The 24498-nt window shown below is 34.6% G+C and overlaps 1 protein-coding gene and 1 pseudogene across 1 annotated transcript in view; one reads left to right on the top strand and one right to left on the bottom strand.

The window, feature by feature from the left end:
* OCA2 (OCA2 melanosomal transmembrane protein) overlaps nucleotides 1-24498 on the bottom strand; it is a 511247-nt gene that overhangs the window by 271594 nt on the left and 215155 nt on the right. The window lies entirely within an intron of this gene.
* On the top strand, nucleotides 11547-12356 carry LOC141507288 (ribosome biogenesis protein SLX9 homolog pseudogene; annotated as a pseudogene).

Below are 24498 nucleotides of genomic sequence, written 5' to 3'. Positions count from 1 at the left end.
AATTAATTAACTATCTTTCCATGGCCCTTTATAATACAAGATTTTTTCTTTATCTGAGAAAGATGCATTTAATAATTTTGCCTTTCTACATTTGATTGTGAAGGGTTTTTTTTTTTTTGCAAGGCAAATAGGGTTAAGTGGCTTGCCCAAGGTCACACAGCTAGGTAATTATTGTGAAGTTTTTATAGCCTAATACATAGTCAATTTTGTGTAGGTATTATATACTGCTCAGAAAAGGCTTCCTTTCTATCCCAATTCAGTTTTCTGCAGAGTTCTATTATATCTAACGTCTCTAAAATTCTATTTATCCCCTTAACTTCCTTCTTGTTTGTTTATTTTGGTTAGACTTATCTATTTCCTAGAGAAGGGGCTTGAAGTCCCCCACCAGTCTAGTTTTGTTGTCTATATCTTCCTATAAATTATTTAGCTTTTCCTCTAATAATTTGGATACTAAACCACTTGATGCATATATGTTTAATAATGATATTACTTTATTGACAATGGTACGTTTTAAGAAGATATAGTTTCCTTATATTCCTTTTAATGAAATCTATTTTTTCTTTTGTTTTATCTGAGATAAGGAATGCTACTCCTACCATTTTATTTCAGCTGAAGAATAATATATTCTACTCCAGCCTTTTATCTTTACTCTGTGTGTGTGTGCATCTCTTTGCCTCAAATGTGTTTCTTATAAACAACATATTGTAGAATTCTGGTTTTGAATTCACTCTGCTATCCACTTCCATTTTATGGGAGAGTTCATCCCATTCACATTTACAGTCATAATTACTAACTATTTTTTTCATTTAAATTTATTTGTTTTCATCCATGCACATGTATATTTTAAATTACAAAATTTTCTCCCACCCTCCCTTCCCACCCCCCTCCCCACAGCAGTGAACAGACAGGTTAGCATTTACATACGTATTTTAATGACCATGCTTACAAATTAGTGACTTTTGGTGTGAGGAATTAGGATTAAGGGAAAAAGACATAATTTTTATAAAATGTTCATCAGATTCTGAAGGGTTATTTGTGCGCGTGGTTTTATTTAGTTTTTCTTCCTAGCAATGGGGATAATATAGTCCATAGCCAATCTAATACAGTTATCCTAGTTCTCTGGACTACTGAGAGGAGCTGCTTCCATTGTTCTCTTGGTTCTGCTCCCTTCACTCAGCATCAGATCCCATATGTCATTCCATGCTTCTCTAGAGTCCAACCATTTATGGTTTCTTAATAGAACAGTAGTATTCCAAAGTATTCATGTACCATATCTTGTTTAGCCATTCCCCAATTGATGGGCATCCCCTCAATCTCCAATTCTTTGCCACCACAAATAGAGCTGCTATGAATATTTTGGAACGTGTAGGACTTTTCTCTTTTTTATAGTTTCTTCTGGACATAGATCTAGAATTAGAATTACTGAACAGTTTTATTGCTCTTTGAACACAGTTCCATATTGCTCTCCAGAAAGACTGAATTCATTCACAGCTCCACCAGAAATGCACCAATGTCCCAATACTCCCACAACTTCTCCAACATTAATCATTTTCACTTTTTCTCGTTTTAACCAATCTGACTGGTGTGAGATAATACCTCATTGTTGTTTTAATTTACATTTCTCTAATCAATAATGATTTGGAGCAGTTATATATAGCATTAATTTTTTCATTTGAAAATTTTCTGTTCATATTTTTGATCATTTATCATTTGGGAAATAAATTATTAACTCTTTATTACTCTCCATTCTATCTATCCTCTATCTGGATTTTACTATCTCCTTTCACTCTATCCCTCCTCACCAGCGTTTTGCTTATGAATACTATCCTCTTTAAAGTGCCACCCTTCCATGTGTCACCCCATCCCTTTTTTTCCCTTTTCCTTTTTCCTTTTCCCCTCTTTCATTTTCTCCATTTTATCAGTTCCACCTTGCTTTCCTCTCCTTTCCCTCTTAATGCCTGAAGGGTAAGATATATTTCTAAACTCAACTGAATGTATGTTATACCCTATTTGAGCCAAATTCAATGAAAGTAAAAGATAAACAATTATCACCCCCTCCCTTCTTTCCCTCTAATGTAATAGGTTCTTTGTACCTCTTACTGTGATATAATTTGCCCCATTATGACCCCCCTTCCTCCTGTCCCAATAAAATCCCTTTTTTAATGTCTCATTTTTTAAATCATCCCATAAAAACCAATTTATGTCTATCCCTTCAGTCTAAGTATATTCCCTCTAATAGATTTAGAATTCTCAAGAATTATGAGTATCTTCCTCCCATATAGGGATGTAATCAGATTAATCTCATTGAATAATGCTCTTTTTTCTTTCCCCCATTTACTTTTTTAGGTATCTCTTGAGTATCCTTTTTGAAGATCAGATTTTCTGTTCAGCTCTGGTTTTTCATCAGGAAATTTGAAAGTCACCTATTTCATTAAATATCCATCTACTCCCCTAAAAGAGTATCCTCAATTTTGCTGCATAGGTGATTCTTGGGTAATCCAACCTCCTTTACCTTACAGAATATTTTTTCTAGGCCATTGGATCCTTTAATATTGATGCTGCCAAGTCTTGCATAATCCTGACTGTTTGAATTTGAATTGCTTTTTTCTGGCTGCCTATAGAATTTTCTCCTTGATCTGATAATTCTGGAATTTGGCTATAATATATCTTAGCATTTTCCTTTTTGGATCTCTTCCAAGAGGTGACCAGTAGAATCCCCTCTGGTTCCAGTATAACAGGGCAATTTTCCTAGATGATATCCTGAAAAATGCTGACCAGGCTTTTATTTTAATCATGGCTTTCAGGTAGTCAATTAATTCTTAAATTATCTTTCCTAGTCTATTTTCCTGCTCAGTTGTTTTTCTAGAGAGATATTTTACATTTTCTTCTATTTTTTTTTTAAATTTTGATGTCTCATAGTCATTAGCCTCCACTAGCTTCTGTCTATTCCTCAAGAAATTATTTTCTTCAGTTACTTTTTGTATCTCCTATTTCACATGATCAATTCTATTTTTAAAAGCTGCTATTATCTTTTTTTTCCATTTATTTTTGCATTTTCCCAATGATATTTTTAAAGGATTTGTTTTCTTCAGTCAGTTGTTGTGCTTCCTTTTGCAAAATGTTGAATTTTTCCTTGCATTTCTTTTCCCAATTCTTCTACTTGATTTTTGAAATACTTTTTTAGCTCTTCTAAGAAGTTTTTGGGGCTGGAGACCAATTCATATTCTCCTGTGTATATTCACATGTAGTTCTTTTTCTGCCAGCCTCTTCTGAGAAGGTATCTTGCCTATCTTTTATCTCCAAGGTAACTTTCTATAGTCCCAGCTTTTCTTTGACTTTCTTACTCATTCTGAGTTTTGTTGTTGGGCAGTATTCCGAGCTACTTGTGTTGGGGGAGGGACCCACTTACAAACTTTCCACTTTGAGGAGTGTAGAGGCATATTCACTAGAATAGGTTATCTGTATTGAGAAACCAGTGCTTTGTGCATTGGGCTGGCATCATCCAGTCCAGAAGCTCCAGCTGAATGGCAGTCTGGGATATTTGTATTGAACCCTCCTAGCAGGTCTGCTATACCTTTGTCTTGCTGAGCCCAGAATACAGAGGACACCACTGCATATATCTCTTATAGCTTAGAACCTCAGGTTGGTACCTATCATACTTTGCTGCCCACATGATGTGTTTCAGTTCCCTGCCTGGGCACATACCAGCTCCACCCAAATCAAAACTTACTGAGAAATGCTCCATTCTCTTCTTTGTGGGTTCTAACACTCCAGATCTGTTTAGAGGCTTTCTAAATGTTGTTTCTGAGGGAAAACAGGAGATCTTAAGGATATTCCTGGCTTCTCTCTGCCATCTTGGCTCCACTCCACTAAATTTATAAAATAAAAAAGAAGGGCATAGAAGGGTGGCCACTCTAATGGACATGGTGGAAATGGGAAGAATTCTAACCATTTTGAAAACCAATTGGCAACTTAAACCAAAAGTTACTAAATTGTCTATACCTTTCAATTTGGTGACACCACATTAATATATTTCAAAGTGGTCCAAGATAGAGGAAAAGAATTCATGTATACAAAATTATTTATGGCATCATTTTTATTGCAATGAAAAACTAGAAACAAAATGGGTGCTATCATCTGGCAATGACAACAAATTTGATATGTCAATCTAATTAGAAAAGGTAAGGGAAGAAGAGGGAAGGGAAGGGGAGGGGAAAATAATAGAGCAGGAGGGGAAAGGGAAGTAGAAGAAGGGAATGAGAGGAGAGGAGAGGACAGGACAGGACAGGACAGGAGAGGACAGGAGAGAGGATTCATTAGGAACAAGTCATGCCAGAGTAACCACATTTTCTTTCTTGAACACAGGCTATTGGGTTAGTAGATCAGCAAAACAGTGTGGACATAATGTATCTATATGTCAGCAAAGCTTATTTTAAAAAAGTTGAGATCCTTATGGACAAGTTGGGGAATTGTGGGGTAAGTAATGTCACAATTAAATATAATTAGAGTTGAATAAATGTTCTGATCCAAAAGCATTCAATTCTTTAAGTGAAGAGAATTCTGTAATGAAATGTCTTTGGATCAGTTCTCAATCTTACTCTTACTCAAAATTCCCATCTATGACTTGGATTAAAAAAATAAATGGCAAATTCAGCATATTTGTGGATGATAGAAATTTGGAGGGATACCAAGTGTATTAGGTAACAGAATCAGAATCCAAAAATATCTTGACAGTTTGATAGTGATGGGTCAAACATAATAAAAGGAAATTTAGTGATAATAAATGAAAAGTCCTACACTTTGGGTGTAGAAATAGAAAATTGGAGAAATAAAGTTAGAAAACAATATATTGGAAAAAATAAAGCTAGAGGTTTTAATGAACTGGTGGCTGTATATGAGTCAACAGAGTGATATAGAAACCCCCCAAAAGCTAATGTAATTTTCTGTAATAACAGAAATAGAGTGCCTGAATCAAAGAAAGTAACAGTAATCAACTCAGTTCAGACTTCATCTGGAATATTAGGTTCAGTTCTGGGTGCCATATTTAAGAAGGATATTCAACAGTTGGGATACATTCAGAGAAAGATTACTGGGATAAGGAGGGTATTTGAGTTCAAGTAATAAAATAGTTGATATAATACTTTGAGGTTTACAAAGACCTTCACACATATTAGCTCATTTGATTCAGTCTGAAGCCAAAACTCTTTCCATAACAATATATGGACTATCAAAAGAACATTATACAACATGGCATCATGACCAACAATAATGGAATAGTTCATATCATCAAAGACAATTTTAAAGGACTTGTGATGGAAAATACCATCCATGTCCAGAGAATGAACTGTGGTGTTTAAATGAAGACCAAAGCTTATTATCTTCAACTTTTAAAAGTTGAAGTATTTTAAAAGCATTAGGCCTTCCCCCCCTCTGTTTTCTTTCTTCCATTTAAATCGTATTCTTCTCTCACAACATGTTCACTATGATCTATATTTAACAATGGGATAAATATAGATCCTTTATCAGATTGCTTTCTGCTAGAAGGAGTGGGGAAGGAAAGGGAGGGAAGAAGAAAAACTGTAAAACTCGAAATACTGCAAAAAAAATGATTGGTTAAAAACCACTGGTGCATACCATTAGGAAAAACATCTTTTTAAATACTATATAAATTACAAAGCTAAGTAGTCCTTATATAAATTTACTAAGAAAATTAAGCTTTATAAGTGAAGTCCTCTAACTAAGTGAATGAGTCAGAGCCACAGAGGAGTCGCACTTATAAGTGAAGTTTTGGATAAGCTTTGTGGAAAGGGGCAAGAAGTTTGGGGTGTTACCATAAAAATTGAAGAATAAATGCCAATTTCAATATATAAAATATTGAAAAACAACAATCAGAAAATCTTATGTTAAATGAGGTTAATAATACTTGTAGAGGCATAGTCAAAAAAGAGCTGGTCTCTAAATCAAAAAATGTGGAACTCTTTAGCCACTTCCCTAAGATTGTAAAATGTAAAGATGACAACATACGCTGGTAAAAAAGGTCCAGGAGTTTTCTTTACCAGTGAAATCATAGAACTAGTCTCTGCCACCTTAATACTTTTATCACCCTACCCTAGTGGTTGTTGTCAAGATCAAATGAATTATAAAGTGCTTTAAAAAATCAAAAGAACCATAAAATCTTTTGTTAATTACTATTAGAAAATCATATGTGCTGGAGAAAATGGCAGAGACTGGAAAATGCAAACAATGGAAAGAAATAAAGATATAATGATAGAACAAAGAGATTAAAATGGGAACAGAATAAAACAGTAAGTGAAGCACATTTGGTTTTTGGAATTTCTTTTATTATTACAAATTCTCAGCCATAACTTTTCAACCTGAAAATGTATATTCATCTTCCTTTGTCTCTTTCTCTTTTTTTCTCCTTCCTTGTCAGAGTTTTAATATCTCAAAAAAGCACAATTAGAATTGTCCCTTCAAATACTGATGTGCATTCCTTGACTCTAGTAACCTGAAATTTTGTGATATTCTGTTCATATTTAAGCCTTTCTGCTTTACTTTTTGTTCTGTTCTGTTCCCTTTTTAACCTACATTTCTATATCTATGACTATTCTCTCCTTTCCCAGAGAACTATCTCTTGTAATAAACAATAAAAAGGATGGGAAAGAGATTCAGCAAAACTAACCAATATTAATGAAAAACAATCTGATATCATATGTCATATTCTAAACCTATAGTCCACCTCTTCAAAAAAAATGGTAATTATATTACTTAATCTCATCTTTGGGGCCAAGTCTAGTCTTTATAAATTTTCTAACATTTAGATTTAATTTTTTGTTGTTGTTCTAGTTATTGTGTATAATATTTTCCTAATTCTGCTTACTTCACATTGTATCATTTCACCACATTAATCATTTCTTACAGTCCAGTAGTAAGTATTCTGTTACATTCAAGCACCACAATTTGTTTAGTTAGTCTGTAATCAATCTGCAACTACTTTGTTTCCAGATCTTTGTAATTTCCAAAAGAGAAGCTGTAAACATTTTTAGTCATATTGCACTTCTTTTTATCACGTCATCCATGGACTATGTGCCAAGTACTGAGATATCTGGGTTAAAGAGTATATAATTCCCAAATGCTTTACTGGCTAACCCTTTTCAATGACACATTAGACAACCTTAGATAATATGCCCTGTAGTAGTCAGAAATGGTTAAGGAAGTTATCTTATGGAAAACAACTGTGTTATAGAGAAAGAACTGCATGAGAGAATTATCTGATTGATCATGGACATCATATGGAAATAGTCAAAAATCTCAGAAAGAGATGTCTCTCTCTGTGACAACAACACAAACAACACACACACACAGATACACACAACATCCTCTCTCTCTCTCTCTCTCTCTCTCTCTCTCTCTCTCGCTCGCTCTTTCTGTCTTTTCCTGTTTTCCTGTAAATGAGTACAATGTTTAAAAAAAATTAAACTATAACTACTTGCAATGACCAATCTAAGTCCATAGAAGAAACAATGAAACAACTCTCTTCATCTCAGTGTACTAGTATAGAATTTTATGTACAATGTCAACTATGGTTGCAATGCTGGTCACTTTTACGTAACTACTTTTCCTTGATAAAATGGAAGGTTCACTGGGGACGGAGAGTATCAGGAAATGACAAACGTTTAAAAACAAAAGGCATTATGGGTCAAATATTTGAATTTTTTTAATTTTTCATTTTTTGCAAGGTAATGGGGTAAGGTGACTTGCCCAAGCTCACACTGACAGCTAAGTTATCATTAAGTGCATTATATATTTGAATTCTGAAATGACTTAAAGAATTCATGATATCTAACACTTTCATTCTACAGATAAAAAGCTTACTGCCCAAGGTAGTAAATAATAGAACTAGAACTGGAACCTAGAAACTCTTACTCCAGATACAACACCATTGCCACAGGATCAAAATTTAAAATAAAAAATATAATATATTCTGAAGGAATAATTAAGAAAAAAGTCACCTATTCAAAAATTTTTCAGAAGCATTTTATGTAATAATAAGAAATAAAAGCAACCTTAGTGCCCAACAGGGGGGTATGGTTAAATAAATAAACTATAGTACATTAAATGTAATAAAACACAATTTCATTAAATCCAGTCAGTACATGAAATAAAAATAAATCTGAAAAGAATCTTATAAAATGCAAAGCATAAAAAAGTAGAAACATTAGAATGGAGTGCATATTAATTAACTATGGCAATATAAAAGGAAAAGTGAATAGACAAAGAATTGTCTTAGGAACAATAAGTGACCAAACATTATAGGGTTACCTCACGTATTTAACTTGACTAATTAAATGTAAATAGTTCCTAAACAAGTTTATTTGGTTGTGTTCATGTTTATTTCTAAATTTTTATCAAAATGTTTACTTAAAATATAATTCTAGGACTGTTTTTATCAGTAACAAAGGGGGGGGGTGGAGATATATCTGTCCAATTCTCACTCCAAAGTAGAAAACCCAAGATTAGCAGGTGGTGATGGAGTTCAGGTATTGAATGCAATAGCTAATAACTAATATTTACATAGTGCTTCCTATGTTCCAGCTCTGCTAAGTGCTTCAGTTAACATCTGTGAAGACTTTATGCATGAGGAATACCACAGAAAAAACCCCAAAAGCAATTATATAGGCTCTTTAAAGGGGAACAGTGGGCAACAATGGAAAGACAAGTTAAGATTGCAATATGAAAGTCCTATTATGCAAGGATGAGGAATAAGTACCTTAATTTTTTTAATTTTTCATTTGTTTTTAATTCATTAAATAAAATAAGCATTTCTATATCATAATATTTTTTAAAATGATTGCACATGAAATCGTTTCAAATCTAGTATATAAAATTTGTTATTCTTATCAAATATATAAAAAAGTTATTATGCAAATTTCTTTTTTTCCTCTATCCCTCCATCCTAGAAATGACTGCCATTAGATACAAATAGGAATGAGTACCTACATGTTTATATATATATATATATATATATATATATATATATATATGTATCTATATATACTACCCATGCATACACATGTTAAGTAATTATGTATATATATATATATATATACATATTTTTTTTCTATTTATCATTTCTCTCTGGATGCATATTGCATTATCCTCCACATGTACTTTGTAGTTAATTTGGATATTTATAATAGTCAAAATGATGTGTTTAAAGTCATGCTTATAACAACATTGATTTTATTTTATACATTTTCTTGGTTCTTCTCATTTCACTCTTTTTTTTTATTTTGAGCAAGTCTATCCATGTTTTTCCAAGATCATCAAGTTTATAATTTCATATAGCACAGTAGTATTCCATAATAACATACCAAAATTTGTTCAGCCATTCCCCAATTGATTGGCAACTCATCAATTTTCAGTTCTTGGCCAGCACAATGGGAGCTGTTATAAATGTTTCCCTAATCATCTTTGGCCTACTAGTGGTACACACTTCACTTAGGCCCAACATTAGTTCCTGTATTCTTTCCTGAGAGATTCTTAAATTATTTTGAGAGGACAATTGATGCACCCCTTAATTTTTACGTCTCTATGTTCATTTCATGATGATTTTCTGTTTGTGGAAGAAATCTGGAAAGTCTTTAAATTTTTGACCTATTCTACCATCTTCCCAGAATTCATAACTTCATTGCAAAGGCACTGAAGAGTCCTTAAAGAATTTTTAGCAGGGAAATGACATGGTTAGAGCTATGTGTGAGAAAAATTAATCTTAACTAATTTGAAGGGGAAAGAGACCGGAGGTTTGGAAATCATCAGAGAGGCTATTTTAATAATACAAGTGACCTCTGGAAATCAATTTGGAATTATGCTAAGAAAAGCCTAAAATAGCTTAGAGATCCCATCCCAAGATATACATCCCTTAAGAGAAAGGAAGTCCCAATCATTAAAATACTTATGTCAATATTTTACATAACAATAGTGTCCTGGGAATTACTAATAGATACCCATAGATTGGGAAATGGCTAAACAAATTGTGATACCAAAAAATCTAAATGTTGCTTCTCTGTAAAAATTAATGAGTCAACAAAAAATTGTAAATAGTGACAGCAACATTGTTTTAAGAACAACTTTGAACAAATAAAATATTTTGACTATTATAAAAACCCAAATTAAGCATAAGGGACATGTAAAGGAAGATGATATCTACATCCAGAGAAAGAACTGATAAATAGAAATTTGTAATAAATAATTTTACATAAATATATACCTATTTGTGTCGAAAAGTAGCCATGTGTAGGATAAAGAAAGGGGAAGGAAAGGGGTGGCTAGGTGGTGTAGTGGATAAAGCACTGGCCTTGGAGTGAGGAGTACCTGGGTTCAAATCCAGTCTCAGACACTTAATAATTACCTAGCTGTGTGGCCTTGGGCAAGCCACTTAACCCCATTTGCCTTGCAAAAAAAAAAAAAAAAACCTAAAAAAAAGAAAGGGGAGGAAGGAAAAAAAAAATTTACACCATAATTTTATACTATATTTGAAAGAAAGAGCAAGTTGTTGATAGTAGATTTGCGATTTCATTTCATGTGTAATCTTTTTAATTTTTATGGAAATGCTTGCTATAATTTTAAAATTAAAAATAAAATATAATAATGATTCCGAAAAAATTAATGATCAGGAAAATTACAGAGAAGCACAGGAAAATTTAGATTACCTGAAACAAAGAAGCAGTAAAAACAATATATTCAATAGCTACAATAATATAAATGGATAGAACAACAGAAAAAGAAACCAAATTGTTGAAAAGTATAATGACCAGCCCTGACCCTGAAGATAAGAGTAGAGGGGTAGCTAGGTGGCACAGTGGATAGAGCACTAGCCCTGGAGTCAGGAATACCTGAGTTCAAATCTGGTCTCAGACACTTAATAATTACCTAGCTGTGTGGCCTTGGCCAAGCCACTTAATCCCATCGCCTTGTAAAAACCTAAAAAAAAAAAAAATTTAAACTTTCTCCAGAGATCTATCATGTCTAACTCTTTTACAATTTTATTCACCTCTGTATTTCCTAAAGAAAAAAAAAGATAAGAGTAGAAAATATAGCACTCTTTCTTCACAAAGATGGGGGTCTATGAATACGCAATGTGGTATATATTGTCAGATTTTGTGTATGTCTTGATGAATTCTGATTAAATGCTTTTTTTCCTATACTTTTAAAAAAAATTTTGACTGAAAAGATTTGCCCTGGTACAAAAAAGGGAAGGATATATTTAGAAAAATAGATAATACCAAAATAATAACAATTCATTTTAAATGAATAATTCATATGCCCAAAAGACTATACAACTGTACATACCCTTTGATCCCAAAATAACACTACTAAGTCAATACATTCAAAAAAGGAAAAAAGATCCACATGTATAAAAATATTCATAGCAGCTCTTGTAGCATGAGCCAAGAATTCGAAAGTAAGGGCTTGCACATCAATTTGAGAATGGTTAAACAAGCTGCAATATATGAATGTAATGGAATATTATTGTTCTATAAGAAATGAGGAGGAGGCGGCCCCGGGTGGTGGCACGCGGTGGCAGTGAAGGCCCACCCAGCCCGGAGCGCCGCCTCGCCGCGGAGGATGTGGAGGTGGCAGCCTGGAGCCGGCCGGGGAACACGAAGGGGGGTTGGTGACCTCAGATGTCTTTGCAGGGACCACGATTAACCCAAAGCTGCTGTTTCAGAAATTGGACTCGCACACGAGGAGCGTTGTCTCGGCCAGTGCAGGTTCTGAAGCAAAACCTGTTTTGTCCAAGACGGAGAAGATGAAACTGTGGCCAGATGGCTACAGAAAATAGATGCAATCAAGGCATCAGAAGAGACTCGCAAGGCGGAGGCAAAACGGAAGGCCACGGCCATCGTAGGAGACCTGCACCCACTCATGGAGGCCTTGCCTGAGTTTTCAGAGCTGGTAACGACCAGCAGACCCAGGGGGAAGCTCAAGAGCGCCCCAAGGCAGAAGGCTGAGCCCACAGATTTCAACCGCATGACCATGGCCCAGAAGCGCAAACTTCTAAATGCTGAGATGGCCCGATTTCGGGAGGTGGTCTCCAGCCCTTCCTATCAAGCCAACCCTCTGAGAGCCATCGGCGAGTGTCTCTCCAAGAGGCTGAGACAAGAGGAGGATGGGAGGCTCTAGGTCTGGTGGCAGCAGAGGCTGGACTCCTGTGTCCCCAAGTGAAAGCAGTGCCTGCCTCCAGAATGGCTAGAGCTCCTCGTGCCCCTGACCCTTCATTTGGGGGACCTAACCTCCTCCTACCTCACAGGGATGTTGTGAGGGACAACTAATAAATTGACCCCAGAGGGTTTCAGAAAAAAAAAAATGATGAGCAGGTGGATTTCAGGGGAAAAAAAACTTGGAAACACATGAACTGATGATGAGTGAACAAAAACAGGAGAATATTGTGCCCATTATCAGCAACATTGTGTGATGATCAATTATGAAAGACAGTTCTTTTCAGTAATACCATGATCAAAGACAATTCTAAAAGACTTATGATGGAAAATGTCATCTACATCCAGAGAAAGAACTATGGAGTCTGAATGCAGATCCAGCATACTCTTCACTTTTTAAATTTGCTTTTGGTCTTTTCTTTGTAATGTTTCCCCCTTTTGTTCTGATTTGTCTTTCACGATATGATTAAAATAAATGGAAATTTGGTAACATGGTTGTACATGTAATGAACTATATCAGATTACATGTTATCTTGGGTTAGGAGGAGGGAGAAAACTACAAAAGTAAATGTTCGAGCAGCTAGGTGGCATAGTGGATAAAGCACCGGCCCTGGAGTCAGGAGTACCTGGGTTCAATTCCGGTCTCAGACACTTATAATCACCTAGCTGTGTGGTCTTGGGCAAGCCACTTAACCCCGTTTGCCTTGCAAAAACCTAAAAAAAAAAGTAAATGTTGAAAACTATCTTTATATATAATTAGCAAAAAATTAATAAAAAAATGAGGAATTCAGCTGAAAGATGATGCAAGCATAACCTAAGAAGGTAAGAAATAAGGGAGATATGGAGATATTGTGGAGCAGAAGAAATAACCCTAATAAAAACACAAGCAAAAGAGTCTTTCCTCTCTGGGAGCTCAAAATCTAGTGGGAGAAGCAACATGCAAATAACTATGTAAAAGCAAAAATAATATTGTGTGTAAACAGATGAGAGACAGAGACAGAGAAGGAAATAACATTAAGAATGGATATAGCATCAGGAAAAGGTTTTCTGTAGAGGTAGGATTTTATTTGAGACTTGAAGGGAGTAGGGGAACCCAGGATACAAGGAAGGAGAGAATACCTGGTTTTAGGAATGACAAGGAGACCAATGCCATTGGGTCATACAATATGGAGGCAGTAATGTGCAAAAATATCAGAAAGTTTTAAAGGGACAATGTTTTGAATTGCAGAAAGAGAATGTTATATCAGAATCTAGAGATGATTAAGAGTCTTTAGAATTTCCTGAATGAGAATGGATGGGGAAGGTGGAGGATGACCTGTACTTTAAGAAGAATGAGGATTCAAAGATGGCCCTAACATTCATGGTGGATTGAATCAGACATAAAGAGTTTGAGATGCCAATTTTCCATTCAAATTTCTCAAAAAAAGAACAATCCCTAGCATTTTTATTTCATGGATAGAGGCACCAAGGTACAATGCACAGTGTCACAGCACCAAGAAAAGTAACCACATTTCTCTTTAAATGAACTTTGTCCTTGTTTTATAATATCAGGCCCCTGCTGTCTACATTGATAGACTGCTTCACACAGACTAATTATCACCATTTTTAAAGTCTCCATTCAATTTCTTTAATTACATAGTTTATTCTATGAATTCTCTCCTCAGTAAAAGTGTGAAGAACCTCATTATGCCCCCCACTACTGAAATTGTAATTATGACACCTACATGTACTTACAGAATCATAAAATGTAAGAGCTAGATGGGACCTGAGAAATTATCTGGTTCAATCTGCTCATTTTATAGCTCTGAAAGCCAAGATAGGGAAACACCTGTCACTATGAAACTCTAAGGAGCACAAGTGGTCCTATAGCATAAGTGTACTATCAGAGAGAGGCAGCTGAAACTTTTAAGTCATTCAGATCTTACTCTTACTCTTCTTGAATAATGTGTTATTAGCTAGTTCCATCAAATACCACTGACAGAGCCCTATCCTATGATATGTAAAAATACTGTTGACTCTTGTCTTAGGTCAGGCCCTGAAAATCAACTCACTAATGTATGTCAGACAGGAAGAAAAAGTCAAGTCTGAAAGGATGAGCCCACTGCAGAAAGGTCAAGGCACTGAAGTTTAGAACTCAGATAAGAGATCTTTCTGAAGGTACATTCACACACTTAGCAGAGTTTGTAGGATTCCTACTTTGTCAAATGATACAGACTTGGGTAGATAACAAATTGTTAAGCCTATATTTTGAATATCCTACTATTTTCTAGGATTTTGGAGCATGTTACTATAGTAAAAAGTCATCAGATGCCAGCCATCTCAAAATTCAGGTGAATTATCATTTTAAATAACTATCATTTTTATTTCAATGGATTTGTGATTTCATTCATGAATGTAATCCCTACTTTAGTTTAGATTATAACTATCAATGCCTTTTCATTCTATGTGACTCTTGGCAGTGATTACCACAAATACTATAGGGAGGATCTATTTAATAATCTTGAATATGAAATCCTTTCCATTTGATAGAACCCCTCAGGGCATGTAGCCTGCTATTACAGTTTTCTAGAACCCAGACTTATCTTCATTCCATGATGAAGTATTAGGATGAAGTTGTAGTAAAAGATTCTTTCCTCTACTTTCAAAAATATATGTTAGATATAGATTAATGCTGATTTAAGTGATAGACTATGAATGACTAGCAAATAAAATCTGTTCAAAAAGACTTTACTAAAATTTGAGCTATTCTCTTCCATCAAAGCCTATAAGCTTAATGATATTCGAACCACATCAGACCTTTTTGTAATGTGAAGGAAGAGCTAAATTTTGTCCTTTTTTAACAGTTCCTAGGTACCAATCAAGTTGTCCATCTGTTATTCCTTGTTCTTGCCATATGGTTGGCCCACCTCCAATTCTGATCACTTTTTTTGCTTAATGACAAATCACTTCTTGCACTGAAAATTTTCTCTAGTATCTATTCCCATCATGAACTTCTAGGTCACCTGACATCTTAAATATTTTTATATTAAAGTATTCTAAGATTCATATCCATAAGGATCATGAACATTTGAATTGTTTTAGTTTTTAAGATGGATCTTTGCCCAGAGAGCAGCTTGTTATCAATAAAAACACTGCGCATTTCCCCAAGAATAATCCAGTATACTCACAGTCACCTAATTCAATGCTGGAACTATGCTCACTAAATGTGTGCAGCAGTGTCATATAAAGAATGTCCCATAAAAAAGCACAAATGGAAAAAGCTCTTTTTTTAATGATGGTCATGTATTTTAGTATAGAAACAACAACCACATAGTCCAGATGCCAAATGCATTCCAACACACTCCTGAACAAGATTAAAATGGAACTGAGAACTATTTAACAAAGTAAGTAAAAATACAATGCAATATAAATAATGTTAATATGTGTCTTCTAAAATAATATGTGAACTTCAGGAATTCGATTGTGTTTATCTCTTCCTGACCCATGGCTTATAGCAGGCCAGAATTTTCTATCCTCCACTAACTCTCAAAGTCTAAGTTCATGTTTATTGCTTCTATGATACTATCTATACATCTCACTCTCTGTTGACCCCTTTTCCTTTTGCCTATATATATATATATATATATATATATATATATATATATATATATATATATTTGGAAAAATCATTGAGAAATGTATAATACATTTTCTGTTTTTAACATTTCTATTGAGATTCATAGATATAAAAGCAACTTGTAAATCCACATATACTAAATCCTACTTTCTTACTTTAACACTTCAGATAATATCTTATTTCATCAACCTAGTGTTCTTTTACTCAGCATGAGTTGGGGTTCAAAATTGAACAAGGAAGACAAACATATATTGTATTATACTTGGGAAAATATACAGGCTCCTCTCTGGCCAATGTCAATAACAATTCTTTCATAGATTGTCTGCTTAAGTTGATATGGTCAAAATTTCACCTCCTGAAGGTCTAAATTATGATGATATATTTTTTCCACATTTTGCCCACTGATCGCTCAACAACCCAGCATAAGAGCTGTCACTAAATCTGTATTTGAAGCCTCGGCAGCTTGATTGGATCTAATACAACTTATAGACTATGCTAAAGCATCTTCCTAGAACTCAGGGTCTTGAAGCATTGATGCAAGAATTTAATGGTTGATCCCTACCCTGCTCAGTTTTTAAAGATATAAATTTAAACATGGTTCATGATCAACAAAGAGATGAATTAGAAATAATTGAAAATAAAATCACCATTCAAAATAGTGATATAATTTCAGGTATTCTTCTATAATCAAGACCCATGAACTCTATACTGGAAGCATATTTGTACACTTGAGTCCTAATACCCACTTTTGAACTATTTTGTTGTTTAGTCATTCGATTGTGTTTATCTCTTCCTGACCCATGGTTTATAGCAGGCCAGAATTTTCTATCCTCCACTAACTCTCAAAGTCTAAGTTCATGTTTATTGCTTCTATGATACTATCTATACATCTCACTCTCTGTTGACCCCTTTTCCTTTTGCCTTTCCAATCCTCAGGGTCTTTTCCAATGAGTTCCATCTTCTCATGATATGACCAAAGTATTTTGAAGTTTCAGTTTCAGTATTTGTCTATTCAATGAATAGCCTGAATCCTTGGGCGATTCACTTCACTTCTCTGAAAATCATTTCCCTCATCTGTAAAATAGGATAGTATTTGCCACTAGCTCACAGAACTGCTGTGAGAATTATAAAGTGTCACATAATTGCAGGTTCTAAAAGCCAACCCTAAAGGGCAGGGAAAGTCATGCTACAAAGTAAAATACAAAAGATAGGCTTTGAGAATACATCTGCCATGGTAAAATCCCCAATACATAAGGCTCTAGTAATAAGATAATTGGCTTACAAACACTTCAGGGAAAAAATGTTAAACTTAATATTTTCAATTGTTGAGCTTCACCTCAATTATCTGCATCATTCACTAACAAAAGAACATCTAATTTCTATAAATGAAACATCCAGAAAATTAATCCTCTAAAATTTCATGCCCAAGAAATGGACAGGCAAATCATTAACCTGTTACATAATTTCACATTCTGAACTAATTGGAGAACTACATCTGTGTGCAGTAGGCTCAATTTAATTTAGTTCAACAACGGTTTATTGGGCATCCTCGATGTGCTAGACACAGAGGATACAAAGGCAAAAATAAAACAGGCCTTGCCCTCAAGGAATTTACATTCGATTTAGGAATGAGCAACAGGCACACAGGTAAATAAGTACAAGATTTAGACAAAATAAATGGAAAGTATTTGAGGGAAGGATAAAGATAATTGGCAGGATGAATAAAGGTCTCAAAATACAGACATTTAAAATTAACTTAAAGAATACTTGGAAAGTGGAAGGGGAGAGACAGTATTCTAGGTATGACAGACAACCCATGCAAGGACAGCAATGTGAGAGACAGAATATTATTTATGGGGAACAGTAAGTAAACCAGTCAACTAGAATGTAAATGAGGAATAATAGAGTAGAGCCATATTTTGAAGGATTATAAGTGTTAAACAGAGAAGTTTTAATATTATCAATTTTCCAACTATGGGGAGGGAAAATTAGGGAGGGAAGTGGAAAGCAGTCAAGAGAAGAATGAGGATGATAAAATGGTTCTGAAGTTTAAAGCATGGGAGTCCAGAATGATAGTAACAGTTTCCCTATAAATATGGAAGTTAGGAAGAATGATGGGTTTAAAGTAAAAGATTATGAGATCTGTTTTGAACATTCTGAGTTTGAAATATCAATGAAAAACCAACATATAAATGTTAATCAGTCAACTAGTGATGCAATACTGAAGTTCAGGAGAGAGATAAAGGCTGCATATACAGATTGGGGAGCTGTCTGCTGAACACTTGGGAACTGATGAAATGCTGGAGGGAAAGAATGAAAAGAAAGCAGACATTGAAAGACAGAACCCTAGATATACCCACCTAGATAGAAAGAGATTTTGTAATGATCCAGCAAAAGGAAATGAGAAGGAGCAGTTAGAAAAAGTAGGACAAAAATCAGTAGAAAACATTGTCACAAACCTAAGGAAGAAAGAGTAACCAGGAAGGGGGGAGAAGGGTTTCAAATTGTCAACCAGGGCAAATAGATAAAGTATAAGGACTAGCAAAAGGCCACTGAATTTAGAAATTATATTTTTAGCAACTTCTATTTCATCAACATATAATTATGTGAAATTTTTGTATTATTATATTGTAAATAAAAATATAATTATTTATCAGGTAACAATAGCCTTAGTAACCTTGAAGAGAACAATTTCAGTTTGAGTGATAAGATCAGCTAACAGATTATAAGAAGATGATAAGTGAAAACTGAGGAAATAGAGGCAACAAGAATTAAAAATATTTATAAAAGTTTGCCAATGAAAAGAAGAGGACCTAAAGATTATGACTTGAGCGCATGGTAGGGTCAAGCAAATGAGTTTTATTAAGAAGGGGGAGGCCTGAATATGTTTGTACACAACAAAGAAGGAACCAATAGATAAAGAAAGATTGAAGAGAAGATAAAAGGAACAATATCTCAGGAGACAGAAAGGGCAAGGACCAAGAAGCTGACCTTGACTTTTCTCCCACAAGATTGGGACAGAGAATAAGAAAAGTATGGATGATGTTAAGGAGATGCAAGATACAGATTGGAGTGGAAGAGTAAATTCATGATTAAAAGTCTAAATGTTATCACTAAAGTATAAGGCAAAACGTCCTCTGACAAATTGAAAGATGGGAGGGGGGTGAAGAGAAAAAGGGATAATCATAGGTGGTATAAGAAGGGAAGACTTGAAACAGAAGCAATAGGTATTATGACAAATAATCAGAGAATAGTATTTTCTATAGTGAAATTCCAGTTGATATTGGATTACAAGTTTTTAGTGGACCAATTCATTACATTTTTATGACTGCCTCCCATAGAGTTTAGAAGCATACCATCAGACGTGGACAGCAAGAGAGCAAGGGCTGACTGGTTGATAATAAGAGAAACTGACTGGACCAAAATTTCATTTTGCTTATTTTGATAATTCTACAGATTTAAGGACTAAATGATATGTGTATACTATCCAATAGTATAAATATCCATCATCTTTGCCTACCTATTCTGTGCTTTTCCTGTTCATATTCCCCCATAGATCCTCCATAAATCCATAGATCCTCCTAGGCCTTTTTAAGGCATTGCTATGCTTAGTTTTTTTTTTTTTTTTTTAACCAAGGCAGAGGAGGAGATACAGAGAGGTGGGAAATAATAAATCCTTCTCTACTTATGCAATTTATACTATATCCCCCTCCCCAAATATGGAAAAAATAGTAACCCTTACTTATATGTCAGTTTTGCTTTTACTCAGAAATACAACTTGATTGGGGTGAGATGGGGTTACTTCTGACTCTATGATTCACCCTTGTACCTGATCTCCTAAGAGACAATCTGTAACCCATTGTCAATACAAAGTCCAAAGTATTCATGGGCAGAACAATATAACAAATGACTTGGCCTTCCTAGTTTTATAACCAAAGAGGCCCTGTTTATGAGATAACTTTATTGCTATTCATCTTCTTCCTCCCTCCACACTCTTCAAGATTTATACCTTAGGTGAGAGGATTAAACGTAAAGCTGGACCTGCCTTTGATTGCCTTTGTGTTACTCCATATCCGCAGATATGAAACCTGCACTTGGACCTTATATTATATAAACTCATTTATCTCTCTACAAATCTATACATCAGAGGTTTTGTGTATATAAGGAGCTTTAAAACATTCAAGATTAGGGAGATAGAAATTTTTTTACAATATACACATGTTTTTATACCATCAGAGAGGTCAAGCTTTTTGAAGAGAAAGTGAAGGATAATGTCAGGATTATGAACTGGGAGACTAGAGGAATGTAGTCTTTAATGAAAGTTGAAATGAATTAGAGAGAGGGACCAAAAACAAGAGAAGAATAAAGAGAGAGAGAGAAAGACAGGACAGAGTGACAGAGAGAGCACTCAAAAATAAGAAGCTTGGTACAGATCTGTATTGACTATATGCACAAGTTAAGTTTGAGATGTCCCTGGGACTCCCAATTTGAAATTATTTTATTAGTACATTGTCAAAAATAGAAGTGTCTTACAGAATTCATCAAATATAGGATATCCTTCTTCCATTATGATTCTTTGCTAAGATTCCTCAATGATGTGGGCAAATATCTCTGCTGTTTATTTTGAACATCACCTAATATTAATAATTGGAGAGTTAAAATTACATTCACTATGATATCTTTCAAAGAACCTTGTATAACGAAGTCGCTTCCATTATATTTTTCAAAACATCTTGATATCTACATGGAAGAAGATATAATTAAGCCTGTGTTGAAGGCATTGTTTGGTTTTACCATACTCTAATCTTTTTTATTACAGTACACAGACATAAACACAGTGAAACATTTTATTTTCCCAATGGTTCCCCACATTGCCTTTTCCCCTTCCATACCATACGAGCTTAGAGCGTTTTGATCAATATCTTGTACAGATGCTTAAATGGACTTGTTTGGTAACAGTTATTTGATACTTTCTTAATCATCAGTGCAAGCAAAATTCTCCAACACAGAAGTCCTCTTTGTTTTCTATAGACTGTCTTATGCTGCCTTTTTCTTTCATATTCTTTCTACTTTGTCATGCAGTACAGAGGGAATTGTAATGTAAAACAAAACTGGGTAATTCTACCACCTCTTACAGAGAAAGCAAGTTGTTATATAACTTTTTCAAATCATTTCCATTATTCATCTGTTCATTTTCCTACTTCCAGTTTCATCTGTGAAAGGCCCACAGGATGATCCAGTTTAATCCTATCACTTGCCAACCTTTATGTAAGCTTGTTTTTCCCCTCATTACTCCTCAAAAGCTTCCACCATCCTTCACCATACAATTTTAGAAATGAGAGATATTTTACATCAATGTTGTTCTTGTTTGCCATATGTCTTCCTTTGGCAAGGAGATCGAGTTTTTGTTGCCTACGGCTGTTTCTAGACTCTTTAATGTTCCATGAGTAACAGTTACTTTCTATTGGTTAATCTCCTTGAGGAATAGTGATTGTCTGTATGAGCTTCCACACATCAACAGTAAGTCTTGCTATCCGATGATAAATTACTTCACCAAGCATCAAGGCCAGTTTTGATTCAGGACAATCTGGTGTTTCAGGTTCAAGATAGGGACATGTGCAGTCTAACAGTTAGCAAAAGAAAGTTAATTTAGTCACAGCAAAGATAGCATATCCAGCAATGGTATTCCATGCAATTGGTAATGCTTTTGCTCTTACCATACCTTATAACCCATGAAATTAATTTCATGTAGGTAAGTGAAAATATAAGCAAACCTCATTCCCCCACATTCCCAAACCAGATGAAAACTAGAAACTTGAAATAAAGAACCTCCTGGAATTAGATATTTGAACTATCAATTTTACACATTCAGATTTTCATGGCTAAGAAAACAGTAGTGTTCATTAAAAATAGTATCTTGAAAAATACTAAACTTTACAAAGTTAACAATATGTTCTGGGTTAATTTAATATGTTCTGTGACAATATAGCTTGGCAAGATTAATTATCATGAAAACAAAGCTTAAAATAACATAGAGATTCTACAGTTCTGATGGATATTTTTTCCTTCTTTCAGACCCATTCTCCTAATATGGAATATCATGTGAGGAAGTGGCTTTCCCCCTACACTATAAATACTGAATGAAGCATCCACCCCCAGGCCATTTTAACATCAATAACAATAATGATAATAAAGACAATAATTTTTATATCATGTTAAAGTTTGTAAATGTTGAGGCATTTTTATCCTCACATCACCCAGGGAGGTAGTTATTATCACTATCCCCATTTTACAGATTAGTAAACTGAAGCAAGCAATTGGTAAATGACTTTTCCAGAGTCTCAAAGCTAGTCTGATGTAGAAGTTGTACCCATGTACTCTGTTCTATCCACTATATCACCTGTCTGGAATCCTTCCCAGTTATCCAAGAGAGACTCATGGGTACATTGAGGATTTCTGCTCAGTATTAAACCCTTGTTCTCTGAAAAAGGATATATCCCACTTAGGAGAAAGAGGATCTGAGGTTTTGGAATTAGCATGGTTTACCTAGAATCAGTATCAGTACCTAATCTTAAGAGGCAGGGAGGAGCAGGGGAACAGAAGTTCCTAATTCCAAGAAACTACCAAGTTTGAGACAGACAGAAACCATGGCACCAGAGATCTCTTTGTCTAGCACTGCTTTGGAAGAATAATATAGCACAAAGAGGTAGTAACTAGCATCTTCACAGTGCTTTAAGATTTGGAAGATTTGGAAGCACTTCTCTTATGTTACCTCATCTGATCTCATAATAACCCTAGTAGGTAAATACTATTATTATCCTTATTCTATAGTTGAGGGCACTGAGGCTAAGGAAGATGAAGTTCATTCGCCCAAGGTCACATGTAAAATAAGTGTCTGAAACAGGTTAAATACTCAGATCTTCCTCATTTCAAAAAGAGATAAATTCTGGTGTATTCTTCTGTCATATGGGGTCAGAGTTCATGATAGGGAATTATTCCCTCTAGCAAATGTGTAATGAATAAAAACCTGTTAGAACCTGCAGTGTAGCAAAGAATCAACAAGAAAGAGCAAAGGTTGAGTCTCCTATTGAGAATCAGGCAGAGCTGTGGGAAAAGCCATGGTGAGTAAAGGAACAGGAATCCTCAGCATGAAACCAAGAACTGTAATAAGAGACATGTATTGAGGAATTTTTGACAGGTGATGCCTACTGGGATTCCTATCTACTGTAAAGTTATGAGTGATATAGAAGTCTCCAGAAAAGGTTTGTGTGTGGTCAAATATAATAATTTTCCATGTATTCTGATAATTTCCTTGGATCTAGAAATAAAACTTTTCTTTTATGAATCTTGAAAACTATGTACTTACAAAGGCATTATATGACAATCCATTAATTGGAATCATATGGTGAGATTCCCAGATTTCCCAAGTTGGGGTCTATAAGCTATAGAAGTGATACATAATCTAAAGCAACCTCAGGTCTTCTGTCTTTTATGAGAGATTCTGATATAGGAGTTATGCTTCCATGTTTGAATAGATTCAAATGATTTTAAGTGATTCTTATTCATTAAATATATATCCTAACATGCTGCTGTCAAATCAATAAAGATTCTGTCCCATTACAGAAAAATCTAATATTTCATGGCTGCTATAAATTCCCTATCAATGTGATCCAGCTTTTTTTAAAAGCCATGCAGTATTACAACTATGCTCAGTGTAGCGTAAAGCAAGTCATTTGGAATGAGAAATGAAAAGGAAAACAATCACTAAGCTGTTTGTTCTATGAAAAAGCCAGGGAAATGTTTGTTCTGCAGTGAAGACTGCTGAATGCATTATTCAAAGCATACTTGAGTTAATAAAAAGGATCTTTTTCAATATAAAAGATTTTATTCAAGCTTCTGGTTGAAAAGGGATGTGAATTAGGCACAAACTGACTTTAAAGGCAACAGAAGTGATGAATTCTTTGGCTATAGTTACTCATCAAATGAAGAAATAACCAAAATATCCCTTAATTTTCCCTTTCACTTCTACAATGAAAGTGGCATGACAAAGTGCCAAAAATGGGGTAGGAAGCAAAGGAGAAAACATGAAGAATGAGTGTTGGTACTCTAAATGTGAGATCTCTGACCAGGGACCAACATAGTGTTGGAAGAAGTGATTGATACAAGCCATAGCACAAGATAGGGGAAACCAGAAGAAAGAAGGAAATTGTGGTTAAGTAGTACAATGGCTTATAAGTTGTCCCTGAAGAGGCACATAAAAAGCTGGTGACTTTCATTTTATCACCAAATTTTAACAGCCAAATAAGAATCATCATTTCATGAGACAATTGGTCACCACCTAGTTTTGAAGTACTCATGGTAAGTATTTGAAAAAAAAAACACTTTGAAAATAATTTGCAGCCTATGTACCATCATCAGTTGCAGAAGATGAAGTAGAGAAACTCAATTGCTTTTCGAATTCAATCAAAATATATACTGAAACTGTATACTTCCCTAACAAGGTAGAGCTATGTGAAGAGCATGATCAATATACTGGGGGGAAATAGATAAAGGATAATTATTAAGAGAGGAAAAAATATTTGTAGATCACACAAAAACTTCATGTTTAAATTCTATAAATGTTTTCTTCTTCAAAAGAATTGTAGGTCACTGGACATGGTG

Source organism: Macrotis lagotis, chromosome 1, assembly GCF_037893015.1.
Source record: "Macrotis lagotis isolate mMagLag1 chromosome 1, bilby.v1.9.chrom.fasta, whole genome shotgun sequence".
Taxonomy (NCBI): domain Eukaryota; kingdom Metazoa; phylum Chordata; class Mammalia; order Peramelemorphia; family Peramelidae; genus Macrotis; species Macrotis lagotis.
The sequence above is the reverse complement of the archived record's forward strand: the minus strand, read 5'-3'. Positions and strand labels throughout refer to the sequence as shown.